Genomic DNA, 25355 nt, shown 5'->3' on the forward strand with positions numbered 1-25355 from the left:
CGGTATTCTCTAGGTTTCTTAAGGATGTTATTACAATTTAGGCAAAGTAGGTCAGAATTAGATCCCTTATTTTAAGCTCTAGACTGCACAGGGAATCCTCAATTAAATTTATGATTGTTCTAGGGGTGCCTAGGTGGTCAATCAGTTAAGCATCTGACTCTTGATCCGTGTCCTAGGTCATGATCTTCAAGGTTTGTGAGTTCGAGTCCCCCATCAGGTTCTGTGCTAACGGTTCAGAGCCTGCTTGGAATTCTCTCTCTCCCTCTCTGCCTCTGCCCCTATCCTGCTTGTGCTCTCTTTCTCTCAAAATAAATAAAATGTTAACAGACTCTTTAAGTATAAAATTAATATATACCTATTACATAAAAATTAAATGATACAACCTAAAGTGGAAAGTGGAAGTCTATCCAAATTGGAGAGAAGTTAGGGTGGAATAAGGGTGGGGAATGTCTGCTGAACATATTATGATTGATCAGAAAATAAAAGAAGAAAACAGTGATTTTACATCAAAGTAGTTGCATCAAAATGGCTGCATTAAAATGTACCATAGTCAGAATGGTCAATATCAAATTGTCCTGCTTTGTGATTTGATGACTCACCATTTAACATGATGACAAAGGTTCCACTTCCTTTGTTTAAGATGTATTGAAGAAACTCTTGGTGCTATATAGCCAGGTTTCCATAAAAGAAACATGAAATTCAAAAAGCGTAATACGTAAAATCTTAAAGAGTCCCAGCAGCTGTCCTGAGAGTGCACACAAGAAGTCACTCAGTGTACTTTTGTGAAAATCCAAGTTTTCCCACAGATGTTTTCACTACGTTGGTGAAACAGGCTAACGTGGACAGGCAGGTAAGTTTACACTCTCAAGCTTCAAACCGTGTTCACTCACACAAGGCCACCTCGTCTATATCAATGGCAACAGAAGCCCTACGGGGTGGTAAAGAGCAAGGTCAGCCTTAGTAGAATGTGACGTAAGCCGGTTTCACCTGCAGTACGCCCCTTTGGACACACGCCTGTTGACACCTTGTTCTTACCCAGCTGTTAACTGGAAGAGAGATTTGATATACAAATTCATGCTAGAGTGGCAATATCTAACAAGTCCTACCCCATCCAGAGAGGGGCACATTTTAACATCGAAAATGGGACTCCAACAAATCCCTTGATTGGCTAAAAGAGAAAATACGCCCCAAATGTCATCACGTTGGTATATAAGCTTGTTGCCTACTTAGCTTCTCCAAAAGGCTGGCCTCCTCAGGGCATATTAGTGACACAAAAAATAGATATGCAACATACTTAATATAAAACCTTAGACTCTGGTTATTTATGGTAAAGAATTTTGTTATTGTCACTAAATATGTTCATTCTCACTGTATGTAGAAGAGTACTAAAAGTTTTGTGATAATGTACATACATCCACAACTTGATATTCTTTGAGGTTTTGATATGGGGGTCCCTGGTGATTTCTAGCTATTTTAAGCTATATGAGATTCCACCGATTTTTAAAAATAAAAGGCAATTGACCTGATTGGTCTCCAGCTATCACTCAAACTTAGTAACACCTACTCTGAAGCCTTACTTAATGCTACCTATGGGCTACTATGAGATATATATATATAGTTATTATATATATATCATATATAGTTATTATATATCATATATATCACAGTGAAGGTAATATGTATCAGATATATATATGTCTGATATGTATGATATATATATATATGTCTGATATAATATGTATCAGATATATATATATGATGTATCAGATATATACATGTCATATATATATAGATGTATCAGCTATATATATCAGATATATATCACAGTGAAGATAATAATTTAGGAAATGTGTTCAATGTCTCCTGCGAAAAATAATCAGTTGGACACTGTGCTCCCTCCTGAGCTGGATAAGGTTTGTAATATTAGTAAGTATTAAAGGTAAATATTATCTTTTTTTCTGTAAAACCATATCACCATTTAAAGTTTCTTCACAGAAAGTGAAGAAATCATGTACATACATTCCTCTACAATGTCACGACGGATTTATACTTGTCCCTTTCTTGACATCTATATTAACACCTATACTTAAGAATGAAATTCACACCTACGTGAACACCTATATTTAAGAATTGTATCTCTTAAACTTTTGAGTAGGTGACTCTGTGTTGTGATAAATAAATACAAGTTCATTTAACGGAAGGATTTTTTTGCAGTGTAAGTTCTCTGATATATAACTGAGTATTATTATAAAGTTGTTTTGGTTACCAAATGACTTAAAGGAAGACATAAGTAGACGCTAACAAAAACCAGCTATTACCTACGTACATCTTATTGTTCTTCAGCTCTTCATTTGGTTAAAGTAAATGAAACATAATCAAAACTCATGAAAGGGTACAGAATTGAGTATTAAAATGTTGTGTGTTCCATGAGTAGAATATGCCTTTTATACCACTTACAGGAACCAACATGGTGTCTTGTACATAATATGCATTTAATAATATATTCAATAATTAGGGCAATAATAACTATTGAACTAGTAGTGATAAAATAATAGCACCTTGGGAATAGATACTCAGTCAGGCATGCCTTTCAGTAGTGAATATATATACATATTTAGAGCATAAGAAAACCTAAACCTTTATAAGATAATTCCACATTCCTCACAATTTTTACTTGTACTAATATTCCAAAAATTGAAGTAGTCTTTTATAATAATCAATAGAACTAAAAAACATGGCTTTAACTGAGTGAAGAAATATTTATTGATTTCAATAATCCAGTTGAGCCAACTGATAACTTGAAAAACTACATACCACACATATTTTTCACTCTGGCTAGTCTGCACCCAAAGCCAACAAGGCTGGCAACGTGGTTCAGAACGTGCCCGTGCTAAAATGTTCCAACTTCTCAAAATAAGCAAAAATCACTTTATTTTGGAAAGCTCAGCAGCCTAGCAGTTTCAAGGTAGAGTTGCATGGCCATTCACACTAGATCATAGCAGCGAAATAATTTTATATGTACATTTTCTGATTTTGAACATACACCTTTCAAAGCTATGCTTGTACTTCTAAATTTTGCATTTTCGAAACATTCATATCTCCCAAAATATCAAATATGGGTGTAACTTTCTTTTAAACATGGGCGTAACTTAAGGAACTGCAACAATTAAATTAATACATGTGGTATAAGAGGCCGTTGGGATCAAGGAGTTTATGACGTAGAGAATGTTGATTTCGTATTTATTAGTCTTAAGTACATATTGCTATCATTTTAGAAATGGCACATATTACCTTCCCAAAAGATACAGATATTTTAATGAGGCAGAAGTTGTTACACGTTGTATGAAATGCATATGTGCATATTTGCATCATGTTTCTATCACATTTTACTCTCGTTTAAAAATTAAACCTATGACCCAGACAAATCACACATGGTATATGAGAGCTTGCTAACAATCGCTTTCTGAAATATTCTCTCTTCGTACCTCTAGGCGTCATTGTTCATTTAGCTTTCTCAAAACTAAGTATCTTTATTTGTATCTTTAGAGACAAATAAAAACTGATAGTAAGCTTATACAAAGATACTAATAAAATGTGAAAAGCGAATCACGTATTTGTGGTATGTTCGTTAAAACTCTATTATATCAACTAAAATCTCTATGTAATTAATTGTCTTTCCATGGAGTGTTCGTATTGACTTCATAGGGTTTTGATTATATGAGAATATACTCTCCATGTGTTGCAAGGCTCTTAACATCATTGCCAATGACACTGTCATTTAGACAGTTGGATTGGGCAAGAAACTGTCAGTCATCCGGTTGGATTGGGCAAGAAACTGTCAGTCATCCTTGAACATCTTCCTGTCCTTTATGCCCCATAACCAATTTCATCACCAACTCCTGGCAACTTTAGCTTCTGAATATCTTCACTCCATTTCTAGCATCCTTATACTGGGTTTGGTTTGTCCATCACTTCTTGTCTGAGTACAGGAACACCCTTCGAAATGATTGCCCCAATTACACATTTGCACTCCCAAATCCCATCCTCCCTATTCTTAGTGCTCTTAGAATAAATACCAAAATCTTTGTTATGGGTTGTAAGAGAACCTAATCTGACCCCTGTCGACCTGTTCAGTGCCACAGTTTACCCTCTTCCCTCACCTCCCTCATGAATGCTTCGGCTACAACTGTCTACTTTCAGTTCCTTGAACACATCATGCTCTCGCCTCTGTTGTGAATCGTTCCTTGCATTTCCCACCATCATAGCACTTACTGCAGTTTATACGTTTATGTTTATACATTATATTAAGTTTGTCCATTTATGCTTGTGCTTAGAGATCCCTATCTCCTCCACTAGATGTGAACGTCAGGAGATGAAGGGCAGGATTTGCTTTGGCTGAAGGTTGTAATTTTCAGCATCCGGCACAGTGCCTAGCATATGATTCAGTAAATAGTCATTGACTGAATAACTCAATGAACACATAGGTATTGGTTAAAAAGTCATTCGTGTAGCTTCTTGGAAGTAGTTGATCTGTGGTTGCTTAATTGTGCAGGCTATTTTTCTACTCGCCGCCCCCTACTGGTAGCTATATATATTGCAGCCTAGTGAAAAATTTTAGAGGCCTCAGGTACTAAGACCTTAACATAGGGTTGCAGATGGGAGCTATCAATTAACTGTGACAGCAGTAAACGTATCACCATGTCTTCAAATGTGACATTAACTCTACAAGCAATTCACATATAAAAAGACATCCGATAACCAAATCCTATCACTGCTATGCATTATTAAATAAGCAAGTTCAGGGGCGCCTGGGTGGCTCAGTCGGTCAAGCGGCCGACTTCGGCTCAGGTCATGATCTCAGGGTCCGTGAGTTCGAGCCCCGCGTCGGGCTCTGTGCTGACCGCTCAGAGCCTGGAGCCTGTTTCACATTCTGTGTCTCCCTCTCTCTGACCCTCCCCCGTTCATGCTCTGTCTCTCTCTGTCTCAAAAATAAATAAACATTAAATAAGCAAGTTCAAATTTGTGACAAATTAATTCTGCATAACCTATAAAGTATTAAAAACTAGTGCTAATGGGGCTCACCTTTCACGTTAAAAAAATGGAATATATATATATATATATATTGATTGTAGTATGAAGGTATCATTCAATATATGAATATATATGAATATGATTGAAATGTGATGTTACTAGACGAACACGTTGATAAATGATATGATTCTGAGTCTATATTTCCTCCTGGCCAACTAAGATTTCTTATTCCTGCTTTAATTTCACATTGTATTTTATTTTTATTCCACTACATTACACTTAGCTATTATGCAGTGAACCAAATTTGTCTTCGATTGCATATATCTCCCGTAACTCATACATTTTACTACCCTAGTCATGTTTCCATTTTTTCGTCTGTTAAAATATTGACAAACAATTTTAAGACGGCACGATGAGTGCCGGAGCAATGTTTCTCAAGCCTTATGGTGCATGTAATCATCTGGGGATCCTGTTAAGCTGCAGATTCTGCTTAAGTAGGTCCGGAAAGGAGCCAGAGTTTGCGTGTCTAACAAGCTCCCAGGTGACGATATCGTCGGTCCGTGAACTATACTTGCGGGAGCACGGTAAAACAGCAGGGGTCCACAACCTTCTTCTGTAAAGGGCCAGGTAGTAATTATTTGTGGCGCTGTGTTCCACATAGTCTCTTGCAACAACTCAGCTTTGCTGTTTTAGCATACCGTCGGCCACGGGCAACATGGAGAGGAATGGTTGCTCATAAAACTTTATGAACACTGAAATTCAAATGTCTACAGTTTTTACAGAGTATGGCATATCATTCATCTTTTTATTTGTTTTTTAAAACCATCTAAAAAATGCAAGTGCCATTCTTAGTTCGTGGGCCATATACAAAGACAGTGTATAGTTTGCCGATCGTCCCGCGAGAGGATAAAGTGCCAGTGGGTAGGCCGAACGTGTCCGGCGACAGAGGCTCTGTAGAGAAGATTGCTGTGACTCGAAGACACAAGGCGTTGCAGATTTTCATGAGGAGTTGTGTCAAGCGAGCGTGCAGAATATGAAGTGGAGGATGTGATTAAGTTCTACATTTTGGAACGTTCAGAGAAGCCTGGTCTGCCGAGAGGGAGGAAGAGGGTAGCAATGATTGAGGAAACCAGGAAAAGCTACATTGGAAAGGTCAGGACTCTCTGCAAGTGACAGCAGACTGTTCTCAGATGAGAGGTCTAGGGAAGCTTTTATAGAATCGAGGTTTGCAAATTCATTGAGGAAAAGTGAAATGAAGATCACAAAGCCAGGCAGGGCAGGCCAGTCAAGCCATTTTGTCCTTTATTACAAAGCACACAGCCGACTACAAAGGGAAGCCAAGAACTGATGAATGAAGATTAAAAACATGGCCTCTCCAAACGCCTCAGTGGCTGACTCACATTGCTGATGAGCTGGAGAGTAGGCATACACACTGAGAGGTGAAATGAGCATGTGTCTGTTATTTCTCTGGAAGCGGCGGTAGAGTGAGGCAATGGAACGTGACCCAACACCAGAGCTGGAAATGGTGAAAGATGGAATGTCAAGTACAAAAGTAACTCAATCCCAATACTTTGGAGAAAGCTCTTCCTCTAGTTCGCTGTCCATTTCTCACATCATCCATCCCAGAAGGACTTTGTCCAGTTGTTTTACAGTTGTGTTTCATTGGAATGCCAGAAGTGAATTAAGACTTGCTTGGGGAGCACCTGGGTGGCTCAGTCAGTTAAGCATCTGACTTCGGCTCAGGTCATGATCTCAAGGTTAGTGAGTTCAAGCCCCACATCGGGCTCTGCATGGACAGCTTGGAGCCTATCTGGGATTCTCTCTCTCCCTCTCTCTCTCTGCCCATCCCCCGTACTCTCTTTCTCTCTCTCCCTCTCATAAGTAATTACACTTAAAACATGATTTGCTGGGAACTTATTATATACAAGGAACTTAAGGATTTTTTTTTAATTCTTATAACAATCTAATAAATAGGGAAATGACCACTTATTTACTTAGATTTTCTCCAAGATAGGGAATGCATCTACGAGGAGCTACGACTCAGTCATAATCCCCAAGGGTAAAGAAAAAAATAGAAGGCAGAGGGAAAGTTTTCACTGTTCCACAATGGAGGGAAAGCCAACATTTTGGTCAGAAAATTATACGTGACTTTCAAATACTGACTAACCATGACAGGAAAGGCAACTTATTAATGGAAGTTAGGAAGAATACCAAATGTACACACAGGAAATTTTAAACTTTTTTTAACATTCAAAAGACCTGGGACCAGGTTTCCATCAAATAAAGAGAGATGTTGCATTTAGTTATAATATAAATTATTGTTTATTGAACATCTACTCAACGCCAGGCAATATAGTGAAAATTATACAAATTATTCCATTTAATTTTCACATTTTAGTAAAAGTGGTTGTTATTATGAAAACTTAACATATGAGTCCAAGAGGGCTTAAGTGAGTTATTCAAGGTTCCCTGACTCCTTTGGACTTGCCTCAGAAAAATTGCTATTGTGGGGTGTCTGACTTTGGCTCAGGTCACAGTCTCACAGTTCATGGGTTCAAGCCCCGCGTCGGGCTCTGTCCTGACACTTTGGAGCCTGGAGCCTGCCTCGAATTCTGCGTCTCCCTCTCTCTCTGCCCCTCCCCAGTTCAGGCTCTGTCTCTCTGTGTCTCTCAAAAATAAACATAAAAAAAAGAAAAACCACTAGTGTGTAAATCTGAAAATATTAAATACGTAGCACATACCAGATGCCAAACAGAAATTCATCATTGTTTTCTTGCTATTATGGTCAATAGTATCACTGCTATTTACCTGATGCCTCTAAGCCTTTTTTTTTTTTTTTACCTCAACCATAATGTGAAAGTCAATATAATACAAGTAGGTCAAAGGATGACATGAAACAACCCACTTAAAGTCTCTAGCATATGGAGGCCACTTGGTAAATGTCAAAACTACATAAATTTTCTCTTGGAGGATGCTCTTTATTCTTAAATACAACCCAATAAGACAGTCGATGTCAATGCTTCCAGTTATTTAGCGGTAGGCCCCTGGGTAATGAAGTTGACCGTGTATCTTCAGAAAACAATGTCTGACTAAAAAATGACTTTAGTTTAAGTGTGTGGAATCAGAATGTTGAGTTTAGGGCTGAAATACTCAGAACATACTTCAAAGTTTCTGGGTTGATTTTCTGCCCCACCTACTATTTCCTGTAGTTTATTTCTTACATATCTGTGTATGTAACAAAAGAATATTAGTTATAATCCTATTAAAATAGTATAATTCATTCATTTTTTTGCCCCAGTTCAAGAGTTGTCTTTTATTTATTTTAGAAATTTTTTTTTTTAATGTTTATTCTTGAGAGAGAGAGAGAGACAGAGAGAGACAGAGCATGAGGAAGGGAGGGGCAGAGAGAGAGAGACACAGAATCCGAAGCAGGCTCCAGGCTCTGAGCTGTCAGCCCAGAGCCTGATGTGGGGCTTGAACTCACGAACCCTGAGAACATGACCTGCACCGAAGTCAGACGCTTAACTGACTGAGCCACCCAGGCGCCCCCGACAATTGTCTTTTAATAGTTGAGGCAATGTTTATTGATAGTATGAAAGTGCTTGATAAATGTGTTTAATACATGTTGGACGAAAGAGTGAATTAATGACTCGTTTCCATTATTATTTATTATTTTTATATCTTTAGATTTCCATAAAGAAAGTTCCCTTTAAATTGGATATATACTTAGCTCTGTAAATTCATTTAAACAAAACACATCATATTCCCCTGGATATAAAAATACAAATGAATTAGGCCTTATTACACTTTTTTTTTTAATTATATTTAAAAATTGATTTTGGTACTTGATGTGCTAACATTTAAGTACAGCACACCTGCCTTACATTGTTTGCTCCTTGGTGCTTTTCTTCAATTAATATTCATTTTGATGAGCTTTGGCAGTCCTCATGCTTTTAAAGGGTAAGCCAGATTTTCAGTTGACAAACAGATCTTGGTGTATTGACTACCAGTAACCTCGGATTCTAAAAGGAGAGAAGACGACCAAGTAACTCCAGTATCCTAGAGAAACCTGATATTTCAGTGTCTTCTCTAAATGGTTACCTAACAGCCGGCCTAGAACGTACCTTTTCAGAGAGGGACGCTTTGGGGAAAAAATGTTTGCCAGAGAACCTATCATTGAAAAGATAGCTCAGGGAAACAAAGCGATAAAGGCCAAGGAGAAAGGGTCAAATTAGCTGGGATCGTGATACCGTAGAGAAGTGGCCTGGGAGCTCAACACTGAAGACAGTTGAGTTTAGAATGTAGATCGGGCAGGAAGAAAGGCACTTCAGGAGTGTGTGTTGAGGGGCAGGAGCTCCACAAAAAGCTGGGAAACCAATTAGCAAGGAATGAGTGGGAGCCGATGGGGCCTGTGACCTTATTGGGTTATAGTCAGTAATGGGATAAGGCGGAATAGCTAAGGCGAGGGCAACATGGAGAAGATATTTAAAAAGGGAGATGCTGAATAAGGGGTTTTGATAATATTTATAGCTGTTCTTCCAAAGAGAAATGCCTGTAAGTGCTCAGATAAACTGGTGGATCTGTCACCTCTGTCTCACCATTCCGACGCTTTGGTAGTGGGCTCTCCAGTGATTACACCTGTAACAAGCATGCCCGACCACCAGGTGGCTACAAAGTCAAGTCATGCTGGGGGAGTTGCCCAGTGTTTGGGACTCTGATGAGGTGAAGGTTTTTCCAAGTCACAGCTTCAAAAATCTGATCAGCTACTTAGTGTCCTATCTCCTATCTAGACAACCTTATCGAAAAAGTCGAATGGAGCTCATCGCTTCTCAAGATTCCTAAGCTCAGGGAATGGGTCTGTATGTTAGATTCCCAAGGCAGGCGCCAAAGCAAACGAAAGAGAAGGAACCAACACGATTTGTTTCAAGTTTCTATGCACCCTACTTTATAATCCGTGACTTGCTCCCAGATCAATGTCTTTAGTGTTACTGCTAGCCACCATCGAGCTCTGTCCTTGAAATATAATTTGTTTATTTCTCTCCCACAATTGACTGGTTGCCATTCCCTATGGCAGAGTTATAGCTGTGAGAAGTGATAGATGGTTACTGAATTAGAGGAAGAGGACCGGATAGTGAGGCTCTCTAAAGCCTTCAGGGGAAGGTCAGTGGCAATTTGGATAGTAGGAGTTGGCAGAACGTGGCTCCGGCAGCTTTTCCTTCATTATACATTATGATATCATGCCCCAGAGAACATCAAGTTCTCAGTTTATTTTTTGGGAAAATTACATAAAGCCAAGATCAGTATTGTTTGACTCTTCGTATTAATAGGTAGTGCATTAAGTTTGCATTAGAACGAAAAATGATGTAACCTCGTTTTTAAAAAGCAAAACACTACAATGAACATATCAAAATACCCCTGTCACAGGAAAAGCATGCTGTTTATTACTCTAAATTATTCAGAGGTTTTGACACAATTTGCTGTAAACATTTGAGTAATAGAACAGTCTAGAACTAGTAGCTGACGGTGATACATTGAACTTCATCATTTTTCCTTCCCTTTGTGTCTTTGGGGGTTCGAATAAAGAATGAATATTAGATTAATTAGCCAAAGTAATTATGGAGAACTATTATGGGATCAGCACTATGCCAGGGGTTCCAGGAGTTGGCATAGTGCTGACCCCAAAATTTCAGGAGTTGTATTGGCCATGATCTCTGACCTCCCAGCTTGCTCATGATCTTACCAGTGAGATGAGATTAACATGAAACCAAAACAAAAGCAGAATGTTACAAAGAGCTAAATAGTGTGCCCTACGCAGTAAGGATCATACAGGTACAAAGAGGGAAGAAATCAACGAAGCCTGCATTTCAGAGGGAGAGCCATCGAAAGTGAGCTCATAAGATGGGATGAATTGTATCCATAGCTGCCATCCTTCTCTTCTATCTCATTAAGCAGTCTATTTGTCTTTTTACACCTTCTCCAGACATTCACAGAAGTCCTTCTGACATGGTAGGGACTCCATTGACATTTGCTGGTTGATCTAAAAAAATGGAAGGGGCAACTGAGTGACTCAGTCTGTTGAGCGTCCGACTTAAGCTCGGGTCATGATCTCGCAGTTTGTGAGTTTAAGCCCCACAGTCGTCTCGCTGCTGTCAGCACAGAGCCCCCTTCCGATCCTCTATCCCGCTCTGTCGGCCCCTCCCCTCGCTTGCACGCTCTCAAAAATAAATTTTCAAAAGTATTTAAAAAAGACAATTGAAGTATAATTAACATACGGCGCTACATTAGTTTCAGGTATACAACATAATGATTCAGCAATTCTATGCATTACTCAGGGCTCGTCACAGTGTGGTCACCACTAATTTTTTTAGAAGGATGTGGTAACAGCAAACAAAAGAGAGACATTTGGTTTTTCTGTCAAATATATAGTTATCTTGTGAAAAGTCTGTAATGGTCATGGGTAGAGGACCTATTCATTGGATCATAGTGCCAATCTGAAAGCAAAGTTTATAGATGTGCTTCTTTTCAATTCTTTTTTAATATTTATTATTTATTTTTGAGAGAGAGTGAGAGGGACAGACAGACAGAGTGGGGGAGGGGCAGAAAGACAGGGAGACACAGATTCCGAAGCAGGCTCCAGGCTCCGAGCTGTCTGCACAGAGCCAGAAACGGGGTTCAAACTCACGAACTGTGAGATCATGACCTGAGCCAAAGTCGGACGCTTAACTTACTGAGCCTCCCAGGCGCCCCTGGTGTTTATGTCTTTATATTAAAGAATTTTTATTTGTTAGACATGCTCCTCTCAGATTTCAGTCTTCCATGAAAGCAAAAGGCATTGAATGATATAGTTGCAATTAATGTTAGGCAAGTACATAATTTTAATGGGACGTGATTAGACGTAATTAGAATAGTGTCACGTCACCAAAGATAGAGATAGATTGACAGCCATTAATAAGGTAAAAACCTTGACTGAATTTCTTGCCTCTACTACAACATTCTGAAAGTGATCTTATAATTTAGGATTAAGGCTGTTGTCTTCATAATTACATACAAAACAATGACTCTGAGTAACCACTCTTTTTCAAAACTGTGGGATAATGAACATGTATTTTTCTGAATGCTGAACTAAATGGACCACAACTTCCTAAATGGATGGTCTTCTACAGGAAATGCAAACTATTAAAACCCATAATTAATAACCAGTTTGTCACACGTTATTTTCCCTCTTCTCGTACTTATGTCTATCAAGTATTCTGCACATTCAAGAGAGTGTCAATATGGTAACTCGTTAACCAACACTTGGTAAATAGGTAGGTCTTCTTCATTGGAAGAGCAGAAACAAAGGTTAATGCATATTTCCTCCTTCAAGTGGCCATTATTCTAGAATTTTAGGCAGGAAAATATGGTCCTTTATACATCACAGATAAACCTATATATACACTTTAATTTTTGAAGTGCACTGTTTTTTCCTACTCTTTAAGTGAGTTCCGTCCATTTGAATTGTTTTCTTCCTCCTCATTTTTTAAAACCTTTGGCCTAGAAGAGTCTAGAATATCACCTGTAGTTTTCATTTCGCTGGGAAAATTCTGCTTTTTGATTCCATTCTCTTTCGAGTGTCCAGGAAAAGCTCTAAACCCCAACTTTGGTAATGGGACTTCTTCATCTGGGGGAGGGGCAGGCAAGAAAGAAATGAAACATTTTATAGCAACTATATTGGTAAAACTTTAAAAACTTGGAAGAGCCAAGCATTTGAAGGAACGTGGGCCATCTAGATGTTTTATGCATTATTGGCCGAAGTATGTATTGGTACAACCACTTGGGGAAAAAAGTTGGCATTGTCTTCTAAAATTGAGTATACATAATGCGTATAGGGCATGTTGTTTTAATTTTTAATTGCTTAATGAATTAATTGTATCAATGTCACCATGTTTGGTGAGATGATGGTGACTCACCTACCAAGGGTTATAATTATTTCTGTTCTATGCACCTGAGGCCAGACTATTCTTAGAATTCCAAGATGGCCAAGTATCCCAGTGGGCATCATTTGGTAAGGCAGCATACCAGGCTGGGGCAAAACTAGAAGGGCGATAGAGAAAGACTTGTTTTGACAAGAACGCTATATACATTTAGAGTAGTGCATGGTTCGTAGCATTTCAACAATGACTTCATGAAGGAAAACAAGAAGAAAGATGGAATGATGATTATTTGACAGTCGCTGCTTGATGTGCAGGTTTTCAGTCATAACCCAGAAAAAAATGGGAGGCATATCAAATGGATGCTTTTCTGTTTTGCACATTTGGGAAAATGTGAGTTTCTTCCAGACTCACGGGAAACATGTGTCTTTGTCACATAATTCAAGGATAATGATCTACAAGTTCTGGTCAGGAACATTTAAGCAATTTTAATTGTGTGTGTGTGTGTGTGTGTGTGTGTGTGTGCACACGTGCGTTTATTTTTGAGAGAGAGAGAGAGAAAGCACGAGTGGGAAAGGACAGAGAGAGAGGGAGACAGAGGATCTGAAACAGGATCTGTGCTAACAACAGAGAGCCCGATGTGGGGTTCGAACCCACAAACCGTGAGATCATGACCTGAGCTGAAACCAAGAGTCTGATGCTTCACCGACTGAGCCACCCAGGTGTCCCTAAGCAATTTTGAATAGTCCTATCCAACACTTAAGCCAACATAAATAATTAGGCACAAAGCAACTTGGCCTTTGTAAGGGGAAATTATAAGACAAGCAGAAAAACATGTAAAAGTGTGAATTTTAAAAAATTCCACACATTTTTAACCAAGTTCCTCACAAATGGTAATTTGAAAGAGAAAGAGAATAGCCTTTGGCGAGGCGGGAGATGTTTGGTGGTAACAATGGCTGTTACTTATTGAACATCTACGGATGTCAGGTACGAGACTGGACTCTGCAAGTTATTTCTTCTAATTGTCCCAACAGTCAACTGTCAATAACCAAGTCATTATCGCTCCCATTACCATATAAGGAAACACAGGCCAAGAGGGCTCAAGTGAGTTTCTAAGGTTCCACAGCTCGTGAGTGACAGAGCTGGGATTCTGAACCCAGATCTGCCTGATTCTAAACTCACATTTCCTTCCCCTAAAGCTGACCCAGGTATTTTGTAGCCGTACTGAGCCAATGAAGCATGGATCCTGACATGTTTCAGGTCTCATATCCACCCCTCTTCCAAGCTGGTTCTTCTGCTTGGGCTCCCGGCCCCAGCTCTACCGTCTACAAGCACTGGCAAGTGACCCATTGGGCTTCTCCCTGACCAACTGGGCATCGAGCAGTGCAAGAGCAAATCCCTCCACAAAGCTGGGAGAGTCATTCTGTGGGCTACTCCTGCATGCGGGTGGGTACATATCTACTGGGTCCTGGGACCCTGCCTAAGACAAGTGAGGGGGCAGAGAGACAAATCAAACAGCTCAGTACCTGGTACTACTAAATAAAGGCGACTGTGTCCATATTCCAGTTACCAAGAACCCAAAAATGTTACTGTCATTACATTATCACCACCGTTATTATTAGCTGTGTAGCTCTTGGCGATTCACATGAACCCCTCTTGGACTCAGTTTCCCAAGTCCGTCAAATAAGGTCGACAATGCTGGAAGGACCCAAGATTGCCATGATGATGACATGACAAGAGAAACTCATTTTACTCCGCTGGCAAATTGCCCTTTAAGTGTTCTTCAGACAGGAGAGATAAGTTCACTTTTCCCTTTAATGTGATAAAAGTGAGATTGAGATTAGAAGAATCTTGCAGACATTGGCCCCCGTCCAAGCTGATGCGTTTGCCAAGGAACTTGGGAAAGCTAAAAACTTCTATTCCGCTTTCATCAAACTGAACAAAGATAACTTGGGATCCCCTGTGTTGGACTGGCTTTTTTCAATGTGGCATTATTCTCATTCTCCACCACTGGAGAGGCTTCACGCTTTGGAAAATTCCAAACAAGACTGGGGTGCCCAGCATCTGTGACCGAAGACATTTCTGATTATTTCAGTCCTGGCAGCATGTTCTGGCTCTTGATGATTTTAAACATTTTTTTTTTTAAAAGAAAAACTATTAAGTACAGAAGAACTCAGATTCAAATACATTTAATATCTCACCCCCCCCAAAAAAATTACTTTTTAATTTAAATTTTTAAAATAAACAAAACCTTAAAATAAAACTTGAAAAATGTATTTCTCCACATTCCTACAAGCCTCCTGACACACTTGCCTTCCCAACCTCTTCGTTCCCCATATATAACAGTCTGTTTAAACTCATGCCGATAGAATTCCTTTTCAATTATTTCTTATAATCTAGATCTATGTGCAAGATCCATTCCTGGCCCCTTCTTTCCTTCATAATGCCTTTGGACACTCAAGTCCCCCCCAGTCTCTCCCTCTACCAGCTTGGCAATGACCACTTTCCCATTTTTTGTATTCATGAAAGTTATCTTATAAGCCAAGTTGTAAACTCTTTGAAAGAAAAGACCCTGTCCTTTCATACATCTTAGTACTTACAGAAGCACTCAGCCCAGTGCCTTGCATAAAGCAGAAGTTCAATAAATAATTATTGAGGGATAAATTCATGTAATTTTGCTATGAAGTCCATCATGAATTCTTGGAACCAGAAGTGAAAGAAAGCTCTAGAAAATTGAATCTCATGCTTTTAGAACCATAAAAATTTGGCTCTGTTTTAGGTGGTAAATAAATATACACTGACACTCATTTAAAATCCAGAAAAGGGGGACACCTAGGGCTGGCTTAGTCAGTAGAGCGTGCAACTCTTGATCTCGGGGTCATGGGCTCAAGACTCACATTGGGCGTGGAACCTGCTTAAAAAAATAATAAACAAAATGCAGTAAAGATTAGTTTGTGAGACATAAATTCATGAAAAGTTATTTAATAATTATTTTGAAGGAAGATCTCACACTTTTTTGTGTGTGCCGACATTATAGATGATAAACTCGCCTTCCTAGGAAATGTCCCTAGGGTCCTCTGCCAGAAAGGACACTGGGCTCACAGGTCATAGCTATGTTCTGATAATTAGGCCAACATTACAAAAGAATGCACACAACTCCCAGCTCATTATATTACTATTTTCAGGCAATTGACATGAAATATATCCGTGAAAAATACATATCAAACTGCATAAATCCTTGTCGACTGAAATACAAAACCCAGTTTTAAAAAATGACACGCTTTTCCTGACAGTTGGCAAGGATACATTAGAAAGACTTTTTTACATAGTATATATTTTTCAGTTATTTCTTCAGAAATATGGCAAGATAGTGTTCATATGACCCACTACCCATCTGAATGAATGTGTTATAATAATACAGGGTCTTATTATTTTCCCCTTATTATTTCAATGCAGAATAAATGCTATCTGAACAATTCCCCTATCCCTCACCAGCCTTATTACACTGATAACAAGATGTGGGCAGACAGTTTTTTAAATAGACTCTTAAAACTTAATTTCTTAACATAGTTGAGGGGCTTCTCTTAGAGGTCCGCGTGGGTAGGTGAGAATCTGTCAACATAATGTCTGTTCTCAGCATTTTTCCTAAGGGCAACATGCTATTTTGTTCTCCCGTGTAATTATTTTTACTTGTCTTTTTCTGCTTATGTCCTTTAATTTCTCTTAGAACTTTGAAGATGGACAAGTGTGGCTGTTTAGATTCTCTCATAATACAAAACAGTGTTTGTGATAAAGACTATGAATTATCTTTGATAAACATCTGCTTATAGTTGAATGAGGGGTTGTTTAGTACAGAAAGTGGTATTCAGCGAAAAGTGCAATTTATCAAAGAAATACTTCTTTCCTTGTTGCATTTACCCTCTTGCCGGCTTGGTGTATCTATATTGCTTATTTGTCCTTTATTACTGTCAAGACAGCAAATTTCTCTCTGGAGCAGATGGTGTAACTGCCATTGTTCTAATGCTTAAAATTCATTCTGCTGCAGGAAATTTTTATCATGAAACCTCTAATTTAGCAATATTAACAAATTGAAGCTATGGACTGTTTTCTCTGGGATGTCTGGCCTTTATTAGATATCTGAACAAAAAAAATCTATATTTATATCATGAAAATTGGATCGAAGTATATATTTGATTATTTCTTCATAATCAATGTCATTATTGATTATTGACGGTGGGTAAATGCTATAAAATGTTAGTCAGTCATTCGTTGTAAAAGAATTGATCATGGATTTTGTTTGTTTCCTTTACCAATATCTCCATAATTTATGGCAATGGAAATTTAAAATCATAATAGGTGTCTTGATACTTTTTGAATAGAGTGTTTAAATTTAAATCTATTTTTAAACTTCAAATTTGTACCTTTTTTGTCCATAGCTCCTAATAGCACCCCGCTTCACCTCCCCCACATAGAAAGCCATCAGATTTCATATTTTACCTTCAGGAAAGAATCAAGGGAAAATGCCATTTTTTTCATGCCCCGCCACATTTTCAATATTGGAATGATTAAAATAAGACCAACAAAAGTCTTGCAATCAATTTTAGCCTTGCAGCTTAAAAACTAAGGCAACAAATAAATCTTCTATGGAAATATTTGTAATAACTTTTGAACAAATAATGCATGCAGGTAAGTGTCCAGTAAATAGAATTCCACAGCCTGTCAAAATTTTTTTCCATGCTTACTACTTTAGAAATAATTCCACTCAGTGTAATGGGGTAAATGGGGTAAAATGGGGTACCCCATAGTTGGACATTTGTATAATCGCCAGTGAAATGATCAAGTTGATCAAGTCCATTATCGTTCGGGTGACCATCCAGTCCAGGGTGCCCAAGAAGGTTACGGTTTGTACTTACTGAATAAATGTCGATAATACTTTCTTTGAGACTCAGAGATGTCCCAATTTGGCTATTAAGTTAGATGCTAATTCTTAACTCTCATGCGCCCACATAAACCTAAGAACTTACAGGCTGACACATATAAAAGCACTATAAGCAAACATCCCTTCACCAAGAGGAGCATGCAAACTTATTAATGACACAAGAAATACATGTGAAATCCCTGCAAAAAAAATCCACCAACCTTTGAATTAAAATCAAAATTTGCGAGGCAAGTGGGAAGCTCTGTGGGACGTTAGGGAAGAGATACATGGATGTAGACTAGAGTAGTTGAGGCTGATTTAACCAGTTGTCTTCCTCCAGGGCCTCGCAGGCATGAGGCCACGTGAACAAAGTCCTCAGGATGGTGATAATTCAAGTTCACAGCCTCTCAGTCAACACTGGAAATGACTGAATGAATACAGAGAAGGGTATGGTAGAAAAAATAATCAATAAGGACTTCGAAATTCCCGTCTTTCGCCCTGGCGTTGCCACTGGCCACCTTTATGTCGTTGGGTAAATTACTTCTTCCCGTTGGCTTTGGTTCTTTCATCTGTAAAAAGAGAGTAAACGGGATTCACTGAGCTGTTACTACTTGTGAGACTACTTTGTGCCAGGCGCTCCGCTCAGGACTATGGCAATGATCTCTGAAGTTCCTTTCCTGCTCTAACGTCTGTGGCAATCACTTCCATCACTAGTGTTTCCAGTGAGATAGGTCTAGTCAGCTCGGGATCATTCACTTCTTTGGCAAAAAAGAACATTTCTTACAGGTAAGTGAACCCCACCCAGCATATATTTGTTATGTTAAGTTGACTTGCAACTTCTCCTCGCAAGTGCCCTTTATGTCCTCCTTGGATTAGGACCGTATTTTCATCCCCCGTGATAATGACGCAACCCCAGAATGGCAGGAAACCCTTTTGGGGAGAAGCTGGTAGGGCATATTTTTGGAGCATGAAAGCTGCCATTAGGCTGCAGGTGACAGAGGCTGCCAAAGAAGCTGAGATTTCCTCTGTGAATCCAGCTGGTTCAAGGCTATAGGCTCACTTCCCTTAGTGGGTTTTCCTATTTGTAGGGAGTGGGGAAAGTGGCCCTAAGCCATCAGAGTGGCGTATATATCACATTTGATAAGGCACACGGGCGCTCTACTCCATTAACTGGAGAAGTTGGAGCTAAATCTAATCTAAAAGGGATCCGAGGAGCAAGAAAAAATTAATTTCACTGACCTAATATTTATTCTGCACTTTAAACTTGTGGCATGCTAAAAAAAGTCGTTATGCTTATCAATACATAAGTCTGTGCCGACTTACTATAGGAGATACAAAATACGAGATGGAATATAAATAATATTTAAGTCGATACTTAGCTCATTTACCTTTGTCACATGATAAAACTTTTCGTGTAGTTAGGCACGAGAAGGGAAACTGAAGTCCTTTCAGGAAACTATTCCTAGCACCTTTCATTAATTAAAAAAAAAGTGAATTCCAAGTGTTAAGAAATTTCTACTGGCTTTCCACATAGCCTCTTGGAAATTTTTAAATTTACAGTGTATTTCTTTTTCAGAATTACATAGCCCTGTACATTTAAATCTGTAAATGTACTGAGGCAACTATATAAAGCATTAAATTAGAGATCAGAACAGCTGAAAACTAACTGAAAAGAGCTGAAAATAGAGTTGCAAGTAAATCATTGAGAATCTGTCTTCACATATACTGCGTGTGAATGTTAAATCAATCTGTTTTATTCTGTCAGTCATATTAGACTATTCTACCCCCTCAAATTATAAAGCACCTAATCCTTGAAAACTTCAGACCAAAAGGGAGGGAATAGAAAGAGGAAAAGTGAAGATCATATGGAATCAATTGACAATGCGCTGAAATATTCACTTGCAGATATTGCTAAGTGTATGTTTGAAATAAAGGCCGAATTTGAAACTAGATTATTTCTTTTGAAAAGGGGCTCAATTATTTCTTTTGAAAAGGGGCTCAATTATTTCAGGGTGTAGAAGCAAACACAATTCAAACCTGTGTGTGTGTGTGTGCGTGTGTGTGTGTGTGTGCGTGTGTGTGTGTGCGCGTGTGTGTGTGTGTGTGCGCGCATAAGACCAGAGAAGGCAAATGCAGACCCTAACTCACAGTGATATCCAGAGGGCTAACCAGCCAGAGGAAACACAAAAAGCCAGGCTTAGAGCAAGGCAAACTTGTTTTGTAAAAGGCAGCAGGTAGGCTTCATTTTTTGCACTTGAACAAAGCCAGGAGTAGCTAAGGGAGAGTGTATATAAGAACAAAAAAGAAAAAGGCTGAACTGAGACCAATAGGGTGATGGCTATTCCCTTTCTTCCAGATGAAATACGAAAATTTTCTGGGACGGAGAGAAGTGTAAGAAGATAGATATGTACCCCTGGTGTTTCAGGACAATTCACTGGGCTCTATAACAGAGTTATAGATTACTCTGTCTTCTACTGTAGAAAGAAATGACTGATTGAATGGAATGTTTCACTGATCTTCCTGAACAAACCAATCTCTAGAATTTCAGACACAGACAGTGCCTTCTCAGATGAACTCATGTGAACCTGCTCATTCCCTGAACTATTTATTGAAAGCAAGTTGAGAATTCCCAGGGCCTTTAGATTAGTAAACACAGAGGCCAAATATGTGGTCAACGGAATCCTTGTACAACGTTGAAAGTGATCATTTGTAATATGTTTTTGACCATTATGTAGTACTATCTTATTACATTATGTAATATGTCAACTGTTTCAATCATATTCTAAGGGAAGAATGAATATCCTTACCGATTGTTAATATTCCTGGTTTTGCTTTTACTTGAGCAGCTCCATAAATGGATATTTATTTGGTATGTTACCTTTATTAGGAAAAGAAACCTGCATGGCTTCTCTTGTTACAAAAATATTTCTATAAATATTTTGATCAAATCTCTACTGACTTCTATTAATGTGCTAAAACAAGGTGAAACAAACATCTTAAATGCCATTTGCTGATGATTAGATTGTAAATGTTATATTCCATTCTCCACTTCTTTGAGGGATTTCATTTTTAAAGGAAAACCACGATTGCAATGTGGACGTGTTCATTAGGGGACTCCCAGCCTTTTTCAGAAGGTCATATTCTGCCAGAGGGTAAAGAATCCTGCTTTGCTCAAGTAATGTTTTCAATCTAAAATCTAGGAGACAGGTGCTCACTTGTCCTCCTCCATGCTTAGAAAATACAGGGAGGAGGCCATAGTGGCAACTGTCACCGTGATTGATCTCGTTGGGACAGAAGATTGACCAGCTGATTGTAACCCATGCACTGAGGACTCTCGCACCACAGTGACACTGTCACATTGAAACTCTGCAAGGTAGAACAAAGCAGTGAGGTTTTAAGGTTTAAAGGTTGTGAAACGCAAGTTCCTTTTCTCACAATGTTTCAGCCACGTGTTGTTCACAGATCACCACGTTGCGATGATGGATGTAAACGTACCCGATGAAAACAGTGATAATGACTGCGATTCTCTATTTTAATTTTGTATTGAACCTTGTCTAAATGCCACTGGTAGAATTATAAGTAGATGTGGGGCGCCTGGGTGGCTCAGCCGGTTGGGCGTCCGACTTCGGCTCAGGTCACGATCTCGAGGTCTGTGGGTTCGAGCCCCGCGTCGGGCTCTGGGCTGACAGTTCAGAGCCCGGAGCCTGTTTCAGATTCTGTGTCTCCCTCTCTCTCTCTGACCCTCTACCGTTCATGCTCTGTCTCAAAAATAAATAAACGTTAAAAAAAATTAAAAAAAAATAAGTAGATGTAAGCAGAGTCGTCTATGATCAGCATAGTTTATAATCTTCCTGTCCTTGAAGTGTGTACCAGTTAAGCTCAAAATCGGAATGTGAAGAGACTGTGGTGGCCCACAATAGTAAAACGGTAGTAACTAGAAAGGAACTGTAATTAGAAATAAAACAGAAATCTGTCATTAATCTCTTCATTCAACAAATACTTAACGTAACAGCAAATGGGGCAAGGTATTTTCCGTTCTAACTCTTAATGAAAATCATCTCATGCATCCCCGGACCATGGAAAGTAGGCTTGGATGTCATTACTCTACCTTTCTGCTTAAGTGTATTTTACACCTGCTTTGAATGAGAAGGTAAAACACGGATATTATTAGGAATGATCATTGAGTGGGAATAATCAAGGGACGTTTCCTACATGACATGGACCCCTGGCTGGAGTGAGGTGCACAGGCGGGCCATGAGGAAGCGGAACATTAAAGACTTCATTAAAGAATTTCATCCACATTTGGATCTTATGACTCTCCAAATACTCTAATCTCATTCTGCACAGAAGGTGAGCGTTATGGCATTCCCAGGCTGCGCCGGGTCACAAATGAAGCTTGAGAGCGAATGTGCACCAGCTGCCGTTCGGGTAACAAACTGTGCCCATTTTAAAAATTATTGGAACTCATTTTGAATTTGATATACAGTGCAATCACACAAACAGCTATTGGAGACTTAATGGGTTCCCCGTCTCCATGCTAAATGCATTGGACTCCAAAGCATAGCCTCAACATTCAAGCGCTTTACAGGCTGGGGACAGTGATCTCCTGACCCCTTTGCAAAAGCACAACTCTTCTTGGGGCACCTGGGTGGCTCAGTGGGTTAAGCGTCTGACTTCTCATGGCTCGTGAGTTCAAGCCCTGTGTCAGGCTCTGTGGTAACAGCTTGGAGCCTGGAGCCTGCTTCCGATTCTGTCTCTCTCTCTCTCTCTCTGTCCCTCCCCCACTCACGTTCTGTCTCTCTCTCTCTCTCACCGTCAAAAATAAACACTTAAAAATTTTTTTTTAAGTACGACCTTCTATCTCATGCATTTGAGTTTACATCATCTTTGGTTTGGGTTTTACTTATCGTTTCCTCTTGATTCTTAAACTCAGAGGATTAAGTGTTCCTTGGCAGTAGATTTTCTACTTGAGCAGATACTACCTGACTACATTGGCGTATAAAATTTACAAATGGACTATGATAGTTTCTCTCAACATAAAACTGTTTTCCGTTTTTGCTGAGTCCTTACATTTAAGAACACGAAATCAGGGCCCTTGGACTCTGCAGAAGGCCCCTTTGATGTGGAGATCTTGATTAGCATATTCTCATTTAAAGGTGAAGAGCTAATTCTGTGGAATGCCAACAGTAATTTTCTCACTAGCTCCTGCACTGAAGGGATTTTTCCCTGATTGATTAGCTTTGGAAATTAAAAAAACAAAAACAAACAAAACAAAATCGTTTTCATACAAGATCAACAAGGGAAACGTTTTTTTCCGATTTCCAAAAACGTTAATTTTCTTTCTATAATTACTTTCAACATTTTGCTTTTTTTTTCCCTCAATAAAGTTCAAATTGCTCTCAAGAGCAGTGAAGTATGACTATAGTTCCCAGAAGATGATGACGCAAAAAGGTCATTGAGAAAGGATATTATGCCCTTCCATCAGGATGTGGTCCTCATGCAGGCGGTGATAAAATAAACTGTGTTAATTTCTGTACATCTTTGGAAGTATCCAGTCTGCATTTTCAGTTTAGTTCTCATCACTGTACCTTCCTTTAAAAATGATGCAATTAAAGCAGAAAAGAGGAAGTTGCTATATGTTTTTTTTTTTTTAACGTTAATTTATTTTTGAGACAAAGAGAGAGACAGAGCACAAGCAGGGGAGGGGCAGAGAGAGAGGGAGACACAGAATCCAAAGCAGGCTCCAGGCTCTGAGCTGTCAGCACAGAGCCCAATAGGGGGCTCGAACTCACAAACTGTGAGCTCATGACCTGAGCCGAAATCAGATGCTTTAACCAACTGAGCCACTCGGGCACCCTGGGAGTTGCTATATTATAACTGAAGTTTATTATTATTATTACTACTAATAATAATACTGTGCGTTATCTATATCAAAACTTTTAAAAACCTGAGCAAATGTCTTCTTTTGAAATTCTTCTGGGAATATAAAAGTTAGTATTTTATGCACAACATGGGTAGATGCCATTCAGAATAATGGATGGGACGTATATTTTATGTATATTTTTGTTTATATTCTATATATTTACTTATGTTTTTAATTGTTGTTACTTGATTTTTGTGTTGTGTGTAGGATTACAGTACCAGAATGGTAACATTTTTCTAGCTTCTGAGTTTCTTTACAAAAGGGTATGGTATTGTGATGTAGGGTATTGGGCCATATTAGTTTTATGAATTAAAAAAAAATTCCAACCCTCTTAACAAATATGGCAGACGTAGTGGCTCATATAGCCAATCTTTGAGGTTGTAGTCATTTCTCATTGGCTCAAGCCGTGGTTACTGCGTTGTTGCTGGGGCAGGGCGGGATCTTCCTTCTTTTTCTTAAAACAGGAAATGAAACTCCTCTAGACACCCGTCCTTACGGATGATCTTCCAAGGGCATTGTGAATGCTTCCCCTTAATTTCCACCTTGGAAAAATTGTGAAGGACTATAATTGACTTATTTGGATCAAATGATGGTCCTAGGGTCATTAGCATGACCAAGAGGCTAAGGTACTATTGTAGACCCAGACTGATAAAGGCCGCCCCTTCTCATTTGGGGAGGGAGCTTCAACAGAACCATAGAGAGTGGGGAAAGAAGAGTTCCCCCAAGGGGCTTCCTGGCTGACTCAGTAGGTAGAGCTTGTGACTGGATCTTGGGCTTTTGAATATGAGCTCCACGTTGGGCTTGGAGCTTACTTAAAAAAAATAATAATAATAAAAATAGGGAGCCTGGGTTAGTCAGTTGGTTGAGGATACGACTTCAGCTCAGGTCATGATCTCACAGTTTGTGGGTTCCAGCCCCGCATCAGGCTCTGTGCTGACAGCTCAGAGCCCGGAGCCTGCTTCGGATTCTGTGTCTCCCTCTCTCTCTGCCCGCCCCCCACCCCCACACTCATGCTCTCTCTGGTTCTCAAAAATGAATAAATGTTAAAAAAAATTTTTTTTTCTGTTTTCTTTTAAACTGAGGTATAATTGCAAATTCGTTTTTTCTAGAAAGACTTCTTGGATTGCTCATGAATTTTCGGTTTACTACTGACACACGCATTTGCTTTTTTGTTACCAATTTTCACCCACAACAATGACTTGGCCATTGCCTCCCAACTTTTGCATATTGGTGTTCTTGATGAGTAAATCAGGAAAAAATTCAATAATGAAATTCGCAAAACAGAACCCATTTTCTAAGAAAATAATTAGAAACTAGAAGACATGGGGTGCCTGGGTGGCTCAGTTGGTTAAGCCTCTGACTCTAGATTTCAGCTCAGGTCGTGATTTCATGGTTTGTGGGTTCAAGCCCTGTGTCGGGCTCTGTGCTGACAGTGTTGAGCCTGTTTGGCATTCTCTCTTTCCCTCTCTCTCTGCCCCTCTCCCGCTTTCTCTCTCTTTCTCAAAAATAAGTAAATAAGCATTAAAAAAAAACTAGAAGACATGATTTTTTTTTTTTTTAAAAGAGAAACAAT

At 39.1% G+C, this 25355-nt stretch overlaps 1 protein-coding gene and 1 non-coding gene across 3 annotated transcripts in view; both read left to right on the forward strand.

The window, feature by feature from the left end:
• HTR2C (5-hydroxytryptamine receptor 2C) overlaps positions 1 to 25355 on the forward strand; it is a 288259-nt gene that overhangs the window by 25069 nt on the left and 237835 nt on the right. The gene's annotated exons all lie outside the window — the stretch shown is intronic.
• LOC113597855 (small nucleolar RNA SNORA35) lies at positions 14271 to 14399 on the forward strand. The gene has a single exon (XR_003418600.1). It is a non-coding gene; the product is annotated as a small nucleolar RNA SNORA35 (small nucleolar RNA).

Source organism: Acinonyx jubatus, chromosome X (assembly GCF_027475565.1).
Source record: "Acinonyx jubatus isolate Ajub_Pintada_27869175 chromosome X, VMU_Ajub_asm_v1.0, whole genome shotgun sequence".
NCBI classification, from domain to species: domain Eukaryota; kingdom Metazoa; phylum Chordata; class Mammalia; order Carnivora; family Felidae; genus Acinonyx; species Acinonyx jubatus.